This window comes from Pseudophryne corroboree, chromosome 1 (assembly GCF_028390025.1).
Source record: "Pseudophryne corroboree isolate aPseCor3 chromosome 1, aPseCor3.hap2, whole genome shotgun sequence".
NCBI classification, from domain to species: Eukaryota; Metazoa; Chordata; class Amphibia; order Anura; family Myobatrachidae; genus Pseudophryne; species Pseudophryne corroboree.
Window position 1 is genome coordinate 260,621,649 of NC_086444.1, and position 20,241 is coordinate 260,641,889.

At 40.2% G+C, this 20,241-nt stretch overlaps 1 long non-coding RNA gene across 1 annotated transcript in view; it reads left to right on the forward strand.

Moving 5' to 3' along the window:
- Positions 1 to 20,021, forward strand: part of LOC135056028 (uncharacterized) — a 47,796-nt gene extending 27,775 nt beyond the window's left edge. Inside the window, exons 3-4 of the long non-coding RNA XR_010243873.1 lie at positions 2,307 to 2,457; positions 18,928 to 20,021. This is a non-coding gene — a long non-coding RNA (uncharacterized LOC135056028). The remainder of the gene's footprint in view (positions 1 to 2,306; positions 2,458 to 18,927) is intronic.
- Positions 20,022 to 20,241: the final 220 nt, after the last annotated feature.

Genomic DNA, 20,241 nt, shown 5'->3' on the forward strand with positions numbered 1-20,241 from the left:
ACTGAAATGTCCAGTCCAGGTTTTGCCTCAATCAGTTGTCAGCCAGAACTAGGCTAATTAATTATCAGCACCTGTAGTCTGCTTTTAAATATGTGTTCAGTGAAAAGAGACATTGGTCTAGACGGCAGTTAGTGTCCAGGCGATAGGTGGGAGTGTGGGGTTATGTTAGGAGCCATTTTGAACATGCACTGTTTGTGATTACCAGTATTTGGACTTTATCTGCTGTTGTGAGAACTACCTGTAAACCTGACCTGCAAATCCTGCATATGAAGCTGTTTCCTGCCTGAGGTGGAAATACAAGTGTTTTGTACTTTACCCCATCTATGTGATGTCTGAATGACTCACCAATCACGGAAACAAATTCAGGTTTTTTTTAGCCAGTGTTTCAGGGATCAGTGTCCCTTTTATCAAGACATCACCAGAAGCCAATGGACTATATATATATATATATATATATATATATATATATATATATATATATATATATATATAAAATTAAAGCAGAAAAGGTCACACAATACTAGAAGTTGTTAGGTAGGTGCAGGGTTGACTTAATAATAAAGATCCATCTGCTCCACAAGAACTCCACCAGGGGCTCAGGCACAGATTAGGCCAGCACACTTTTGAATGAGAAAAAAGTAATTAAATTTAAAAAACCATGATAACAGCACAATTGCACATGAGATGGTTCCAGCATAATATACTTTACACGGCAGTAGATTCCATAGTAGTACAGAAATGCAATGTCATATGTAACATGATTAGCTCATCCCTACAGCCATTTCGGTCTCCCAACCATCATCAGGGATCCAGATGTAGCTGATAGTATAATTTTTTACTGTCGCTACATCGATAACTTGTTTTTATTGTGTAAAGGGTCAAAACAAAACTTGGTAGATGTAATTGAGATATACAACCAACGTGATTAGCCTATAAAGTTAACATACATCATTGGCAATGAGGTGATTCATTATTTAGATGTACAGATTTCATTGAAGAATGGAGTTATCAATACATCGTTGTTTGCAAAAACAACTGATCATAACAATTTACTTCATTTTGGTAGCTTACACCCAAAGCCTTTAAAACAGGAGCTACCGTATTCTCAGGTATTTAGAATAAGACGGATTACATCTGATCCAATAATAGCTGAGGAATAGATGAACAAGATGATAGGCAAATTATCTAGAGGTTACCATCCAGCCTTGCTGGCTAAAGCTAAGAGTAAAGCCATGCAGGTGGAACCATCTAAGTTATTGTTGGAAGAACCTAAAGTAAGGCAGAACCAACTCATGCTTCCCTGGGTAGGTCAATTTAGTTCAGCCAGTCACGATATTAACGTAATATCTAAGAAATTATGGCCCATAGTGCAGAGTGACCCAGAACTGAAACTTGGTCAAACCAAATTAATGTCATGCTGCACAAGAAGGAAAATTTTGCGTGATATACTTGTCAGAACAGACATTACTGAGTATGACAAGAAGACTGTTTGGTCTTTGAGTCAGAAAAAAGGCTGTATTAGATGTACGTGTACTTCATGCCAATTCAGACCATACATACTACATTAACCATACCCACACATGCAGCTGTAGGTTTGTAATTTACCAACTTGTATGCTCCTGCAGGCTGTCATACATAGGGAAAACAGAAATAATGTTCAAAGAATGTATGGCAGCCCATAAGTCAGCTATAAAATTGGCCATAGCAAAGTGCGGCAGTGAGCAGCCTGTCACTAGACACTTCCAGCAAGCGGGCCATACTCTTGTATCGTTATGATACAGAATGATCGATCAGGTTGTGGCATCATTACTAGGTGGAAACTGTGCTTTAAAACTATTATAGCTGGAAACCCGCTGGATACATTGCCTGGGCACTGTGTACCCGAAAGGTCTTAATGACCGTTTATGGCTGAATAGCTTTCTATGATGTGTAGTTTTTTAATTGTTTTTTTCTCCTGTACATGAGATCAAGCCTAACACTGTGATATAGTGCCACTCTGACTATAGTTTAACCTGGGTATTGGTAAAGAGGCACCAGTAGCCTTATGTTGGTGTAGGCATGTGGGTCATTAATTAATATATAAGTACTATATGATAATGGGTCTTTCCCTATAACTAACCAATGATACTTTGCTATGCAATTGGCATGTATTAAATGGTTTAATGCTGTCCATCTATTCGTATATGGCTGTGCCTAATAGATGTGTTCTGACGAGAATGTCTGTTGAACATTATACCCATTTTATCTGCTGCTGATGTACTGTATTATTAAATACATGTTGTTGATCCTTCGAATGTTCCATCTAGGCAATCGGTCAACTGTTAGTGTGGTTGTTAAGGTGATGGGCTGCACATGATGATGAACCGCTGCTGATGTCAGCGGCTATGCACTGCCAGGAGCAGGTGGGTGATCCACCTTCCATACGCGGCATTTCACTATGGTGTTAAGGTATATAAGGTAAGCTCTGTTTGTTTGTTCTGTGACCTGAGCAAATTGCTGTTATAAAGCAATGAAAAACTCTACTGTTATGTTGCCTTAGAGTCTGTTTACTCAGCCATCAGGAGTGACGCATCTATTCATATCTGTATTGCATCTTTAAAGGGGAGCACCCGATACATGACCGTGCTACTGAATGGGAGAGCAGGACACAACACGAGGTGTGTGTTTGTGTGTATATATATATATATATATATATATGGTAGAAAAAACAGATCCTGAGCGCACTCTGTTAGATGTATAGATGTAGCGGAAGTCCTTCCAAGTAGGTATATCTTATACTATGGATAATTGAATTTCTTGGGTTCCTGCAGTGGATAACCCCTCACCAGAAAGTCACCCAAACAAATGGCCCAAGGCCAATTAGAATAAAAATATTTAATGCAAAGAAATTCATAAAAGTCTTTAGCATGAGAATTTTACAACAGGTTATACATAGATTTTGATAACTCTGACAACAGAGACATCCAGTAGGTAGATGTATGAACTCCCTCACCTTAGCAAGGTGTGCGCTTGGCAAAGGGAGTAATTTTCCTATCTGGAATACTGACTAATGACTGATAAACCCAACGCGTTTCGTCAGTTTGACTTCATCAGGGGTAACTTGTTTGGGGGGAAAATAAAATACCATTTGACGGTTTTCTTTTAAAATTATAATAGTTTAGAGAAGTAAATCAATAGGTACCTACCAAAAAAATATGTTTGTGTTGAAACACCTATAAACTCTGTAATTCTGCATAAAGAGTATAATGATCAACCTAAAGAAGAAAGAGACACAGGGGCTTTAAAGGAGTGTGTCTTCCTTAGGTTTAATCGACATTGATGTAGAATAAAATTGAAAAGTATTACCTTTATATAATTAAACTCATTGCATAAAAAAGAGGTAATATCCCTTTAAAAATTGACTTCATGGTCAGACTTTACTGAGTCTGCCTGGAAACTGTTGATAACATAGGAATAGTTATATGGCACATAGTTGGCTGAGAGAAAAATAGCCTTAGATAAGGTAAAAGTATTCCAAAAATACACATACCTGAACATATGGATTAGTTCGGTACACTTGGTTAAAATGCCTATTACTTTTAAAAGTACAATAGTGTATCTATGAAAAAAGAGAGAACCAAAGTTTGATTGGCATAGGGTGTATCAGCCATTGCAGTTTGCATAAATAAATTGCAAAGTACACAATTAAATTCATGTAGAGAGTACATACCAACTGGTATATCCAGAAACAGAGTCAATAATTGCTATAAGCACTGGAACTCCCACATAGGACCCACAGTTGTATCTTTAAAGTCAGAAAAACATTTCACCCATTTGTTAATACAGGTTGAGTATCCCATATCCATACACTCCGAAATACGGAATATTCCGAAATACGGACTCCCCTGAGTTAGAGTGAGACAGCGAAACCCCTGCCCTTCGATGGCTCAATGTACACAAACCTTGCCCAACACACAAAGCCATCAACAATATCGTATCAAATGACCCTCAGGCTGTGTACACAAGGTGTACATTTAACATAAATGTATTGTGTGTATGCACACACACCTTGCTCAATGCACAAAGCTATAAAAAAGACTGGCCAAAACTATCTTCAGGCTGTTTGTATAAGGTGTATATGATACATAAATGCATCCCGTGCTTAGACCTAGGTCCCATCACCATGACATCTCACCATGGCACCCAATCACTCCAAAATACGGAAAAATCCGACATCCAAAATACCTCTAGTCCCAAGCATTCTGGACAAGGGACACCCAACCCGTATTTACACTCCAGTAACAGAATTACAACTGCAGCCTTTAAACACAAACATTACCAGAATGAATAGTACACTTACCCAGAGGATTACTCAAACTGCAACCATGTGTGTAGGAGTTTCAGAATGAAATGCTTCTCACACTGGCTGCTATTTAAGCTGGTAGTGTGATTACATCACTTCCCTTAATTAGTGAAATGTATATTAATTCTAGATGGTAAGGAGTATCTATAAGTTAAATTTTAGTGTGGCTACCTTGCCCAATGAATTTGTTTATATGACTATGCCTAGTAAGGATTGATAAACTGTGACTAGATCACAGGTTAACATTGAAAAGAAAAGTAAATTGATTGCAGCTGTGTCGGAAATTGGTATGCGTTCCACTGGGACAGATCACATATGCACAGTATGATCAAGTTCACATCCTCCTATTGGCTCCTCTCCTGACCGCGGCCCCCTGCGAGAATCCCGCTGACGTCACGGACTCCGTCAGCGCGCTGGGCTTCGCGTCTCTGGCGTCACTCGCGTCAGAGACTCTCGCCCACGGTGCTGCCTCCAGAGGCCGGACAATCCCGCGGTCTCGACGGTCATTGGCACTGAAACTTCAGGAGACGCCTCCATGCATCGGGTGGAACGCATATAGGAAGTGAATGCGTTCCACCTGTGAACCCTGGCTGCCCGTAGTTGATTAGTAAAGGAAAAGGATTATATATAACAGGTGGAAGGCAAACTGGAAGTAGATGTGTTCCACCGATAGCGACTGATATTAATGTTAAAGCCGTGCTCCAGTGTAATGAATCTACTATTCATATAACATAACTGTAGGGTCAATTGACCGATAAAATCTCATATTTGTATTATAAGGCTGCACTTTTACAAAATACAATAAATCAACGATATGATTGTATTGAGATACTGCACATAATACATAACAACAAAATTGATTTCAAATTTATACAAAGAATAGGGCCCTTATGTACCGCATGACATTGTATATAGTATATAGTGATTTATTGTGCCCTCCACATTTTTTTATATTCTTTCTTATACTTAAACTATTCAATGTGTACTCTTGACTCGTGATCAGAAGTGTCTAATATAGCTTAGATGCCCACAATGGAACTAAGTGTTATCTACTTGTGTTTACTTTGTTTTTACTTAGTGATTTTCCTGAAAATAATAAATATGGAACTAAGAATCATTCCTAATAATAGTGAAAACAATAGATTATGCTTTTATAATCTCATATTAAAAAGCATCTAGTTAATAAGTGAACTCTAAATTGAATTAATAACTAATATTAGAATACTAGATCATAAGAATGATACAATGTCTATACTTTCATTCAGACCTTTGGGGGAGATGGTGTTAAGAGTAAAAATCCAGAAGGATTCTCTTCTAGATAGCATCAATTCTCTATCTCCCCCTCTTGGTCCCAGTTTCACTGCTTCGAGGATGGTGAACTTCAAATCTTTAGGATTGGAATCATGTATCTCTAAGAAATGTCGTGGTAGACTATGATTAGTCACCTTATTTTTTATACCTCGTACATGTTCTTGAATACGGAGTTTGACATTCCTTTTGGTTTTGCCCACATACATTAGGTTGCAACTGCATGTGATTCTGTAAATTACAAATTCACTATTGCAGTTTACCCTTTCTCTTAGGGTGTACTTAGAGCCATTTTCATAAATCCATGAAAACATAGTTTTTTCCATAAATTTGCAGCATATGCAGTGGTTACAGGGAAAACACCCTGAATTTGTTTTCAAAAAGGAAAAACTATTACCAGACTGTTTTGATGTGTTTTTCGATCGTAACATGCTTGGAGCTAAGATATTGTTTAGGTTACTCGCCCTCTTAAATACTACTTGAGGTTTGGGGGGTAGGGATGGTCCAAGTATATTATCTTTTAATAAAATTGGCCAATGTTTCTCCAAAACTTTCGCAATCAATCGATTCTCTCTGTTAAATTGTGTTATAAAGGGTTTGCACTTATTGATCCTTTTTTCCTTTGATGATCTTTCCTGGTCTAAGAGACTTGCTCTGTCCATATTACTTGCTTTATGTAAGGGCATCTAAGGGCAGGGGTTTCGCTGTCTCACTCTCACTCAGGGGAGTCCGTATTTCGGAATATTCCGTATTTCGGAGTGTATGGATATGGGATACTCAACCTGTATTAACAAATGGGTGAAATGTTTTTCTGACTTAAAAGATACAACTGTGGGTCCTATGTGGGAGTTCCAGTGCTTATAGCAATTATTGACTCTGTTTCTGGATATACCAGTTGGTATGTACTCTCTACATGAATTTAATTGTGTACTTTGCAATTTATTTATGCAAACTGCAATGGCTGATACACCCTATGCCAATCAAACTTTGGTTCTCTCTTTTTTCATAGATACACTATTGTACTTTTAAAAGTAATAGGCATTTTAACCAAGTGTACCGAACTAATCCATATGTTCAGGTATGTGTATATTTGGAGTACTTTTACCTTATCTAAGGCTATTTTTCTCTCAGCCAACTATGTGCCATATAACTATTCCTATGTTATCAACAGTTTCCAGGCGGACTCAGTAAAGTCTGACCATGAAGTCAATTTTTAAAGGGATATTACCTCTTTTTTATGCAATGAGTTTAATTATATAAAGGTAATACTTTTCAATTTTATTCTACATCAATGTCGATTAAACCTAAGGAAGACACACTCCTTTAAAGCCCCTGTGTCTCTTTCTTCTTTAGGTTGATCATTATACTCTTTATGCAGAATTACAGAGTTTATAGGTGTTTCAACACAAACATATTTTTTTGGTAGGTACCTATTGATTTACTTCTCTAAACTATTATAATTTTAAAAGAAAACCGTCAAATGGTATTTTATTTTTCCCCCAAACAAGTGTCAAAGTCAGAAAAATATCTCTACGCACACTACCATATTTGCACCTCACACAGGTCCGTGCTGCGCATGCGTACGCTCTCCCGTACGTGCGCATACTCACAGTCGCGGGCACCCGCAGGCGCACGGTATGCGTATTTACGGTAGAGTTTATGTGATCGTAGCGTGCGACTCAATCGTTACATATTTTCACTATATAATGTATTTTGTAGATCATGGTCCCTTTGATAGATTCTGAAAGTTTGGTTAATATAGAATGTTCGTGAACAGAGAAATCCCTCTTTGTTTGATACGAAGGGTCAGACAGGAGTAATACAGTGGTGTTTAGTACCCATCGGAAGAGTATTTAATTAGCAATATTCCGGTGTTGGTTTGAAGCGGATTAATCGCTCGTGCGAATAGTTATGGACATAAGAAGTTTATGAACATTTACTGTATTTGCACTTACTTATCCATGCGGCGGGAAACCCAGTTTCCCTCCCACCTGAGCTGTTGGAAATAGTCACGGCCCACCTGTATGAATCAACCTATGACCTTTTGTTATAATGCGAGGAGGAATTCCTGTGTCCAATGAACAATGAGATTGTAGGGACCATTGAATTGCATTGTGTGTGGGGCATAAATAGACAGGCCGATCACATCCAGCTCTCACTCTTCAACAGTTATCATTGCTGAAAATCGGGAGCTGGATGTCCAGAGGCGCATGCGATCGTTTCCTTTGTGCGTAAGTTTTTCTCCGCAACTATATTGATCTTCTTGTTATTGTGAGCCAATCTCTCTCTCTCTCTCTCTTCTCCTCTTTCTCTCTTATTTTCTCTTAAATAGTAATTGTATTATATTTCCTGTGTAGTTATCTGGTTAGGTAGTCTATGTTATATTGTAGTGTATGATTTGTATTTGTATTAATTCTTTTGCAAGTATATCATTCAAAATATATATATATTAGGCGTTGGACCCTAAGCCCAGGTATCTGTGTATTTCTTATAGTGTTAAGTATTCTCAGAGCGTCGGTGACGCTAGAACAGCTTTAAAGGTAATAAGGTTATACTGTGTTGCATTTACACTCTATCATTACACTAAGGTTTTACTGCACAATACACTGTTTATGGTTTAGATACAAAGGTTTAACATTGTGAGCGTCAGCGCCGCTGGTGATCTCCTCGTGGTCCCGAGCGTCCGCTACGCTATAGCGAATCATTAAGTTAGTCAGCAGCCAATAGCGTGCCTGCCTGTGATCTCTTGGCCGTGAGCGAACGTGACGCTTGAGCGTCTCGACTACGGCTAAGCGATTGTTACGCAACATGCGTACCCTTACGGTACTTCATACGTAAACAGCGTACAGTGTTCTTAGACCTCATAAAGGGTTTTATATAAGATACATTTTCAGCTTTATCAATTGCGGGCTCGTCCTGTCCTTCACATATCTGCACTAGGTAATTTCAGCAGACATTATCCAGCAGCAAAGGGCGGGAGATCATATTCCTCGTAGTGCTGTTTGGATAAGCGTCTGCTTCTCTTAGTAAAGGGTGCTGAAGGAATCCGGGAACCGGAGGTAAGAACAACACGCTAGTCTCTTTTAAAACTGTTTATTTTTCTGTCTTGCGTACACACGCACGCATATCTGCATTTCTTTTCATTCGTGTATTTTCATATATCACTCTCCTGTTTGCTATTGTATAGTTGATAAACGTGCTAAGAGAGATTTGCTGCTATTTTTTTAGTTTAAGAGTAAAAAGGTAATATAGTTAAAGTATAGACAAACACAGCTGTGCCTGAGAGACAAGGCGAAGTCGGTGTGGTGCGCGGTAGATGATAAAGGATCATCTACATTGATAAACATATAAATTGTGTTACGGTGGATCTTTGCTTTGCGTACACGTGTCTCTAACAAAGGACTGAGACTTGCGTACGCAACCCAAGGGCCGACGCACGAAGCGCATATTACGCAATGGAGCGTACGGGTACGCCCACGTAACTCAAATCACAAGTGTTAATTTTTTTTCAACGCGATAAATAGCGCAACGCGGTAAATAACGCAAGGCGATAAATCGCGCAAATCTATTTTTACATTCAAAATTTAAATTAATAGATCCTTCTCCTAATTTGTAACACATCTGGTCTAAAGAGAAATTTCTGCGCAGAAATAGAAATAGAAACAAAAGTGTATATGTGGTGAGTGAGTGTTTGTTTTTACAATTTTTGAGGTTGAACCACAAGAAAAGTCGAGTTCTCGTGAGGTACATACGTGTAAGTGACGTACATGGTGGCTAGGGAGGCATCCCTGGTTAAAACATACAATTTGAGCATTAGAGTGTAGCAGACCAGGAGGTCATACTGTAACAGACCAGGAGGTCATAGCAGACCAGCAGGTTCAGGTACAGCAGACAAGGAAGTCCGCTATACAGTCCACAGGCACAACACCTAAAAGGGTTGGTGCAACACCCATATAGGCCATACAAGCTCTGGCTGAAGGAATTCGCAGCCGTAATTTTCGATTCTGTTGGTCGCTCAGTACATAAGATTAGTTGCTTATGTGCTGAACGATTGTACCGCACGTAATTGTGTGCATTAGTAAACCTGACCGGTACTATTTGTGTACGAAGGTCATAAACGCTATTTGTACATTCTAACGTGATTTGTGTAATTTTTTTTATTTTAAGGGAAGTTCGCTGGTCACTCAGGAACTATCCAACAACCGATACTTGCTGGGGAACGCGCCCCAGTAAATAAAGGTTCACAGGGGCCCTAGGTTGGGTACAACAGCTCTGGATACAGTGATTGTGTTACTGGCCAACGTGGGCGAGAAGTGAGTGGAGTACTCGGTAAACTTCACCGCCAGCCTGCCCCGGGCATCTTGGTTTTTGTAAGGGTTCGCTGAAGAAAAGCAACACCTGCAAGTTATGGGGGCCAGTTGTTCAGGTAGGGGGCGATCAACCTCGGTTCGGGTTGATTTAGTAAACCGACCAATCGGGTCGGCCAGGTATGTAATGTGTGAAAAATACGGTTCACACATAGAGGTTTTATGTGATGAATGGGAAAGAATGACTGTACTGGACGGGGAGAAATTCCCAAGAATAGGTAGCTTTAGCCCAGAAGTGTTACTAAATCTAAAGAGAAGGATAGGTCTTATTGAACCAGCAAAGAGACGGATCAAACATTATGATTGTTTAAAGTTATGGCAACAGGAAAGTGAAATGCAAAAAGAGCTAACTGACATACCTGACTCTCATCTTGGGAGGAGAGATGTGGCAATGGAGAGGATTATGGTTGCGGAGAAAGGCACAATGTTGAACAATAAAAACGCACTTAGCAACTGTAGTATAGATGATAAGAATAAGTGTAATAAACATAACAATGATAATTGTAATGCTGTTAAATGTACAACTATTAACCCGTGCAAGTTGCACCCCATGTCAAACTTCCCTCAGGAATACGAGCAAGAAAGTGAACTCAACACGATGTCGGCACCACTTCCAGCAGCCATCACACAAGACATCCAGGTGGACGCGACCAAATCGGTAAAGGCAATAATCAAACCCCCTAACGGAGGGTCAGGTGAGGTCGTGTCCACAGGTACGTACAATGTTTTATATCACGCACAAACAAATGTACCCCATATTGTAAGACCAAAACAAGGTGATGTAATTGAGTTTAGTCCTGTCAGGGTGATCACAGTCCCCAATGGGAAGACTGACGATCAGGGAACCATTCCCGTCCAGGACAGTGCAATGCGCTGTCCCTGGTCCCGGACCGAATTGAGATCAATTATGTCAGAATTTCCCGATCCACGGAAAAATCTAGTCGCATGTCAAAGGTTCATTAAAGAACTAGGAAACTCAACAGAACCCACCAACAAAGATTGGCGGACAGTGCTGAGGGCATGTTTGCCCTCCGGTGTTGACTCTGCGACATTTATTACTGATTGTCAATTAGACACAGAAGTACCTCAAACGGAGGAACACAATCAGGAATGTATTAAGCAGATAAACCAACAGTTGGAAGTATATTTCCCTGCCGTTGTCAAGTGGAATGAAATCTTCTCCATAAGACAAAACGAAAGGGAAAGTATCTCAAGTTATTTCAATCGAGCACTGCAAGTAATGGCTAGGAACACAGGGATTACAGACATCAAAACATGCGCACAGCATAGAGAAATAGCGGTTAAGGTATTAATGAATGGTTTAAAGGAGGTATTGAGTACAAGGGTACAGACCACCAACCCAAACTGGAGAAATATCTCGGTGGCCGCATTAAGAGAGGCCGCTATTGATATTGATCGAAATATCACCAGATACAGAGAGTCACAAAGTGATAAATTAATGGCCGCAAGCATACAGGCCCTAACCACAAGACCACTCCAGCATAAGCCCCAAACCCCTGCGAGAAATTTAAATGTGGAAGTCTGTTACAATTGTCATAAAAAGGGACACTTTGCGAGAGATTGTAGATCAAGAGAAATACGAAAGTCATATCAATCCCCTAGACAACAACATAACCATGATATCCAAGGAAGCAGGGAAGCACAGGGAAAGCGGTTGATGGTGATGAGCATCCGAGCGTTTGAGGAGGCATCAAATCAACCAAAACCTCAGGTCACTGACACTTGGAAGAAGCCCCGGGTTTGTTATCTTTGTAAAAGAGAAGGGCATTATGCCAGCAACTGTAATAGCACACATAAAGTCAGACCCCCTAGACATGAAAATGAGCAAAATTAAAACACACACAATTACAATCAGGGATCACATAGGAAGAATTTTGGGCCACACCCATGATATGTGGTCAGGAAAGGTGATCATTAGGACTGATGGTAAGCCTGAGGTAACGGTTAACAAATAGGGAGGTCATTCACTGAAGACACAGGAATGACCAGGTGAAACGTTGTAAATGTATTTGTGGAAAATGTTTTTTTTTTTCCTCTCTCTCTCCCCATCTCTGACGATTATTGGTAAGAACTCAAACATTGCATATCCGCTTGGTCTTTGCAGAAGTCTACCAAACCCCAGCATGACCTATCCACATCAATGTATTCTGGCCAGATACAGACAATGGAATATGGAAGTGCTGGGGGGGAGGGACTGCGCAAGGAAACCATTAGACATGTAGATATGACAGCCTGATGATCTGACAATGTTTTAAAATGTTTTAAAATGTTTGAAAACTGTTTGTTTGAAAAATGTTTTTTTTCCTGTTGTTGTTTATTGATGTGTTATGTTATATATATATACATATATGAATTGTTCTCTCTCTCTTTTGTTTTTTTGCTGTTGTTGTTTTCTCTCTCTCTTCTCACTCATGCTTTCATGTTTTAAAGATGGTATGTCACACCTCAGTTAGGCAAATGGTAATGCAAGATTTTTTGCTCCTTACAGAAAGATCGCTGGTTTGGAGGGAATATTGCATCACCAGAATGTTCGTTTGGAAGACTGAGAGACAGCACCTTTGAGAAGACAGCAGAACAAGAAGAACAACAAGACGAGAGAACTAATTATCGTAACAAGTTTCTCTCCCCCTCAAACTGATTTTCTGTACCCCATTACAAATTTCTTCTTTTCTCCTCCTGTAAGATGGACTTGCCCCAAGAGACTGTGATATGGATTTTTCCTGTTGACCATGATGTTGACCCGAGCAGTCTGTTTCGGTGAGAGTACCAGTGAGGTCGAGAAAGGACCCAGAAAGGTTCCAATGACTAAGACGGAGGTGTAAATTTCCAATAACAACCCAATCACCAAGCAAAGGCGAGTACCGGAAACGATCCAGCAGTCATGTTATTTGTAAACATTGTGAAGGATTGTTAGCTGAAAAGAGAACTGTATCTGTAGGCTCTGTAACAATGTCATTGAGGATGGGTGCATAAAGAAATGCCAATCCAGTTTTAATATCCATATGGACCGGCACCCATTGAGTGACTATCACTCCTTAGTGGGTAGTGTGTTAAATAAAACAGATTGTTGGGTATGCTCTCAAGTACCTCAAGGTCATAGCAAATCAGGGCTAGTACCATTTCCTTTAGCGTTAGGGGAGGTACTTGAGTTAAGTGGTGGGAGACCGGTGGACAGGAGGTTTAATATCTCCAGCCCTCCTAGTTTGAAGCTCCACCAATACCATGTGGATAGGTCCCTATTATGCTTTAACATCTCCAATCCCCGAAAGCCGGGAAATTGGGAAGTGTCATGGAGTAATCAAACCATGACCTTTTCGCATAGAGCAGATAGAATGCCTACAGATACAGAGCTTATACGCCACATAGCCAGTAGAGGAAAATCTTTCCGGTATAGATATACCTTAGGAAATAGGATTACGAGAGTTGGAGAGGTATCACCAGGATACTGTGCACATATCGTACAACCTGATACGTGTACTAAGCAGATGGAAGAATTAGGGTTAGGAGATTTCACATGGAAGGTGTGTAATATGGTTATGTCCTACTCCGTCCCATATGTTCTCCCCGATGATGCATATTTCATATGCGGGAGAAAGGCGTATAAGTGGCTTGCCCCAAACTCTGAAGGATTGTGTTATATTGGAAAAGTACTGCCTGAAGTAATGACTGTATCACATGACAAAATGAAAGACATACACCGTGTTGCCCAAACTCCTTATACTCACACCCATTACGAGCACGTAGTTAAACGACACCTGATAGAAAGAACAGAGCATCCGGCCTCTGACATGATCCATGAATCCACCGGGATTCAGTTTCTAATCGCGTTAGATATCACTCGCACCGCCAGAGGAGTGTTGAATTATAAATACATATCCGCGCTCGCCAATTTGTTAGATAATATCACTGAAATGTATGATGACACGTTTAGGTATACTGGAAGAGAACTTCAGGCTTATAAAACAGAACTGGTACAGCATAGAATGGTTCTTAATTACCTCACAGCAGTGACAGGCGGATATTGTGTCACACTGGCAACACAATACGGCGTGAAATGTTGCACATATATTATGAATAGCACCGAGGACCCGGTCGAGGTCATAGACCAAAAGATGGACGATATTCTCCAACTGAAGTGGGAATTTCGCAGGAGACACAATATCACTCTTGCTGCTGTAGGTAATGAGCTGACTGGTTGGGTGTCATGGTTGAACCCGCGAAATTGGTTCTCTGGTTTAGGAGACTGGGCTCAAGGAGTCATAATGGATGTTGGGAAGTTTCTCCTATGTATCTTAGGTGTTATCATAACGATTGGTTTGATATTTAGATGCGGTCAGGCTTTAATGAGGTGCAATCGTCGTACTAGGGTAATGAGTTTAAGGAGTGAGGAAACGGTAATTCCAATGGACTTGATTTATGACCCAACGGTAGAAACAATGATGTGATGAAAATGCGATTTCTACGGTCCGTTTCTTTCACCTGTTTTTCCGTTTTCTCCAAGGTAAAAAGACCCACTTGGACGAGGAGTTTGATGAGCCGATATACAGACAACAGATGGATTAAAGAAGAAGTTTTGACAACCTGATACACAGATTTTTGATGAACTATGCCATGGATCCCCAGTTTCCCTAGAAATTTTAAAATTACGCTAGCCCAACACTTTTGTAAATCTATGGACATTGACAGCTTTTGCTCGCACCTTATGGGCAAAAGCACAAAGAAGACTGCATTCAACAGACACCAAACAAGACCTCAATCGACGAATGTACATTTACCTGACATAGAATACCACCGCATTTACCGTAATTATGTCTTTTCTTCATTTCTACAACCCTCAGGTAATGACACACATAGTCGATAGGGAATACAGGCACAGATATCAGCAATCACATATCTCCCCCATTCATGTATCATCAACTAAAATGTGCTCCCCCATTTTGTTACAACCAAAGCCGAAAAGAGCTCGGTAAAGTTTGACAGCCCATCCACAGACCCGTACCACGGGATAAGAAGGAATTCAAATGTAAACTTCGCAATACCTCGAAGCTTGATGTACCACACGTACGGCACGATGATACATGACCCCCAAACATGGACTCATACACACATGCTTCTGCTATCTCACTAGGTCATACCCTCTTCACACCTTCTCCTCTCTCCTCCCTTACCCAACCATGGAAATGTAATAACCCCTGACATATATTTTTCTCTTTTTGAAATGTTTTAGAAGGTGGCAGTTATTGTTGACTGCCAAAGGGTGGACTGTCAAAGTCAGAAAAATATCTCTATGCACACTACCATATTTGCACCTCACACAGGTCCGTGCTGCGCATGCGTACGCTCTCCCGTACGTGCGCATACTCACAGTCGCGGGCACCCGCAGGCGCACGGTATGCGTATTTACGGTAGAGTTTATGTGATCGTAGCGTGCGACTCAATCGTTACATATTTTCACTATATAATGTATTTTGTAGATCATGGTCCCTTTGATAGATTCTGAAAGTTTGGTTAATATAGAATGTTCGTGAACAGAGAAATCCCTCTTTGTTTGATACGAAGGGTCAGACAGGAGTAATACAGTGGTGTTTAGTACCCATCGGAAGAGTATTTAATTAGCAATATTCCTGTGCTGGTTTGAAGCGGATTAATCGCTCGTGCGAATAGTTATGGACATAAGAAGTTTATGAACATTTACTGTATTTGCACTTACTTATCCATGCGGCGGGAAACCCAGTTTCCCTCCCACCTGAGCTGTTGGAAATAGTCACGGGCCACCTGTATGAATCAACCTATGACCTTTTGTTATAATGCGAGGAGGAATTCCTGTGTCCAATGAACAATGAGATTGTAGGGACCATTGAATTGCATTGTGTGTGGGGCATAAATAGACAGGCCGATCACATCCAGCTCTCACTCTTCAACGGTTATCATTGCTGAAAATCGGGAGCTGGATGTCCAGAGGCGCATGCGATCGTTTCCTTTGTGCGTAAGTTTTTCTCCGCAACTATATTGATCTTCTTGTTATTGTGAGCCAATCTCTCTCTCTCTCTCTCTCTTCTCCTCTTTCTCTCTTATTTTCTCTTAAATAGTAATTGTATTATATTTCCTGTGTAGTTATCTGGTTAGGTAGTCTATGTTATATTGTAGTGTATGATTTGTTTTTGTATTAATTCTTTTGCAAGTATATCATTCAAAATATATATATATTAGGCGTTGGACCCTAAGCCCAGGTATCTGTGTATTTCTTATAGTGTTAAGTATTCTCAGAGCGTCGGTGACGCTAGAACAGCTTTAAAGGTAATAAGGTTATACTGTGTTGCATTTACACTCTATCATTACACTAAGGTTTTACTGCACAATACACTGTTTATGGTTTAGATACAAAGGTTTAACATTGTGAGCGTCAGCGCCGCTGGTGATCTCCTCGTGGTCCCGAGCGTCCGCTACGCTATAGCGAATCATTAAGTTAGTCAGCAGCCAATAGCGTGCCTGCCTGTGATCTCTTGGCCGTGAGCGAACGTGACGCTTCAGCGTCTCGACTACGGCTAAGCGATTGTTACGCAACGTGCGTACCCTTACGGTACTTCATACGTAAACAGCGTACAGTGTTCTTAGACCTCATAAAGGGTTTTATATAAGATAAATTTTCAGCTTTATCACAAGTTACCCCTGATGAAGTCAAACTGACGAAACGCGTTGGGTTTATCAGTCATTAGTCAGTATTCCAGATAGGAAAATTACTCCCTTTGCCAAGCGCACACCTTGCTAAGGTGAGGGAGTTCATACATCTACCTACTGGATGTCTCTGCTGTCAGAGTTATCAAAATCTATGTATAACCTGTTGTAAAATTCTCATGCTAAAGACTTTTATGAATTTCTTTGCATTAAATATTTTTATTCTAATTGGCCTTGGGCCATTTGTTTGGGTGACTTTCTGGTGAGGGGTTATCCACTGCAGGAACCCAAGAAATTCAATTGTCCATAGTATAAGATATACCTACTTGGAAGGACTTCCGCTACATCTATACATCTAACAGAGCGCGCTCAGGATTTGTTTTTTCTACCCTATGTATGTTTGAGATCTGGCAACGGAGGTCTCGCCTGTAGTGCTGCTGGTTCTCAACAAGTGCTCATCTGACCTTATTTTATTAGTAATTGAGGAAGTTAGTACAGAATTAAAGAAATTGCATGGTGAAATTGAAACTTTCAAACGTTTATATATTAAGAAATTGTCCAATGACAAAACAGAACCTTGGCTTGATCGTTTGAAAAATCAGATTGATGTGTATCAACAGGAGTTGCTACAGTTTAAGCATAAGAAATAGAAACTGTGAACACTGATTATAAGCTACATACAGTCTATAGGTGGCTAACTGGTCAACCAGGTGAGACTAGAGGGAGGCGCTTTTTTCGCACCCGGAGACAGAGAGATTTTACACAAGGAGGTTTTGTGTTGACACATTCATCCTCTGATGGGGAAACTACTGACTCCAATGATAGTAGATTACAGAGACAACAACATTTTTTAAAGACAGATACACGCATGTATCCCCCCTTCCAAAGAAGAGGCGGATCCGGAACCATCAGAGGTGGGGTGGCCAACACAAGAATAAGAGGTCAGAAACCAAGACCCCAGTTTGATATTCAATCTCTCATCTCATGTACTCACTCAAGCTGAATCATAGGGAAGGTATTGATGCCATTAGGCAACATCTAGTTGAATCTGCCCATACACAGCCTCCTGTCGAGTTTCTGACCAGTCTGGTGGAATTAGTACTTAAACATAATTATTTTATGTATGGCTCGACATTTTATGCCCAAATTAATGGTACTGCCATGGCACCGGGCACCGGCATATGCCAACCTATACATGGCCATCTATGAACGCAATTTTATTTTCCATCAGTATGGTCACAAATGTCTATTGTATGTTAGATTCATTGATGATGTTTTTCTGCTGTGGTTTGGCACTAGGGACGAAGTTATCAATATGATAGATTCCCTTAATATGTTGGATGAGCCCATAAGATCCACGTACAATATGGATTTACATTCGGTTGATTTCCTCGATGTTGCTGTATGGAGGGAGGGTTCCACACTAAATACTATGCTGTTTCGTATACAGACAGATCAGAACACTTTACTACAGGCTACGAGCCAGCAGCCTCCTACATTAAAGGAAAGTCTTCCGATTTCCCAATTTCTAAGGGTTCTTAGGATAAACTCCTCTAATGAACTTGCTCATATACAGATTAATGAGATGAAATCCAGGTTTTTGCAGAGAGGGTATTCACCCAATACACTGGAGAGGTGTATTAACAAAGCATATCACCATTATAGACATCCAAGGGCCAGAATGACAAATAAGATTCCGGATAATCGAATAATATGTGTGAGTACATATGACCATACTTCACAGGTGACAAAGAAGATCTATGATCGATATTGGCCAGTAATAATACAGATCCGGCTCTGAAGCTACGTGGAGTGAAATCCCCGATGTGTGCCTACAAAAGGGGCCCTAATCCACGCCAGCTATTGATGCGTCCCACTATGCAACCGAGCATTGGATCCTCATGTTGGCTATGCTCTGGTAGGATTGGTTGCTACAAATGCAAGGGATGCACTACATGCAACTCGATGATTAGTGGCAAAGAATTTTGCCATCCACATAATGGCACAAGAATATCCATCAGGCACAACTTGACATGCACCAGTGCCTATGTGATCTATATAATTATCTGCTCCTACGGTCTCTATTATATTGGGATGACCAAGAGACCATTCAGGGACAGAATGGCCAATCATAGATACTCTATTCGACAAGCAATTGAAGTTGGTGATACTGATAAACCTGTTGCTAAACATTTTCTCCATGCTAATCACCAGGTGGCTTCACTACGTTGTATGGTCATTGATCACGTTCCTGAACCTTTGAGAGGTGGTGACCAAGTTCTTACTCTGAAGAAGTGTGAAGCTCGATGGATTTATAGACTTGAGACCGTCACTCCACGTGGTCTGAATGAACACAATCCGTTGAATATTTTTATTCATTAATTACGAGTAGTGGGAATCATATATTGATTTCTGTTTGTGGGAGGCATAGTGTTGTTAGTGTTATTGTTAGCAACAAATTTTTTTCTATTTATCATTTATTATTTCTTGTTTAATTGGTGTATGTATTTGTTGGTGGTTGATTTCTGCCGTTTCCTCTTCTATAGCATCTAGATGTAGAGCTGTAGTATGGCTTATTTTAACAAGCTGGTTATATATTTGTATAATATCCTTAATGAGATGTTTATTATTATATAGGGGTTATACCTTAGCGCAATTGATGGTTTATTTATTATATGTCACCGGTGGTATAATGTCTCTATAGGTTTATAATGATCCTGCGCTATTGATATAAATTAAGATTATCTTTACTTAAACCTCTAAAGTAAACAGTGTGACATATTGATTCTTCTGTCTACTGTTGATGCTGGTGCTGTGGAGCATATCCCGGAGTGCTGGTGGAACGCATGCGATGCGCTTGCGGCACTTCTGGGTTTGCGTTCCACAGACATAGTGTAGGGTTGTTATGGCGACCGGTGGAACGCGAATGATGTACTTCCGGTATTTCTGGGTGTGTGGTCCGCGTCCACAGCTGGTACTAATCGGTAATGAGTGTGTATTACCTTGTTCCTGTGACATGTATTGGGGCGCTGGGTTAGCTATTCTAAGCTTGAAGTTATATTATATACATGGTTTGGTAATAAAGCTGCAGTGTGTTTTACTCGCTTATGGTGATTACATAATTGATTGTGATGCAGAATGCTATATAAGGGGACCAGGTAGGCAGTGTCGGTATGCTTGTAGCTGTCATGCTGACTGGATGTCTTCTTTGACTGTCTTGAGAAAGGCCCTATGGGTCGAAACGTCTACTATCTACTGGTGATTTTGATGTACCAATAAAAAGTCTTTTATACTTACTTTGGACTGGTGAGTGCCCTCTGCTGGGATCCTTTTATCTCATGTACCTGGTATATATATATATATATATATATATATATATATATATATGTACGGAAGGTGAGGTAGTAAAAAGCGACCAATGGTGCCAAACTATACTAGAGCTGGGCGGTAGTATAAAAGGTATATACACATTTATTGCAATAGAAAACACTAAAACAATACTGAGTATAAAAGCATACAAGCTAATAT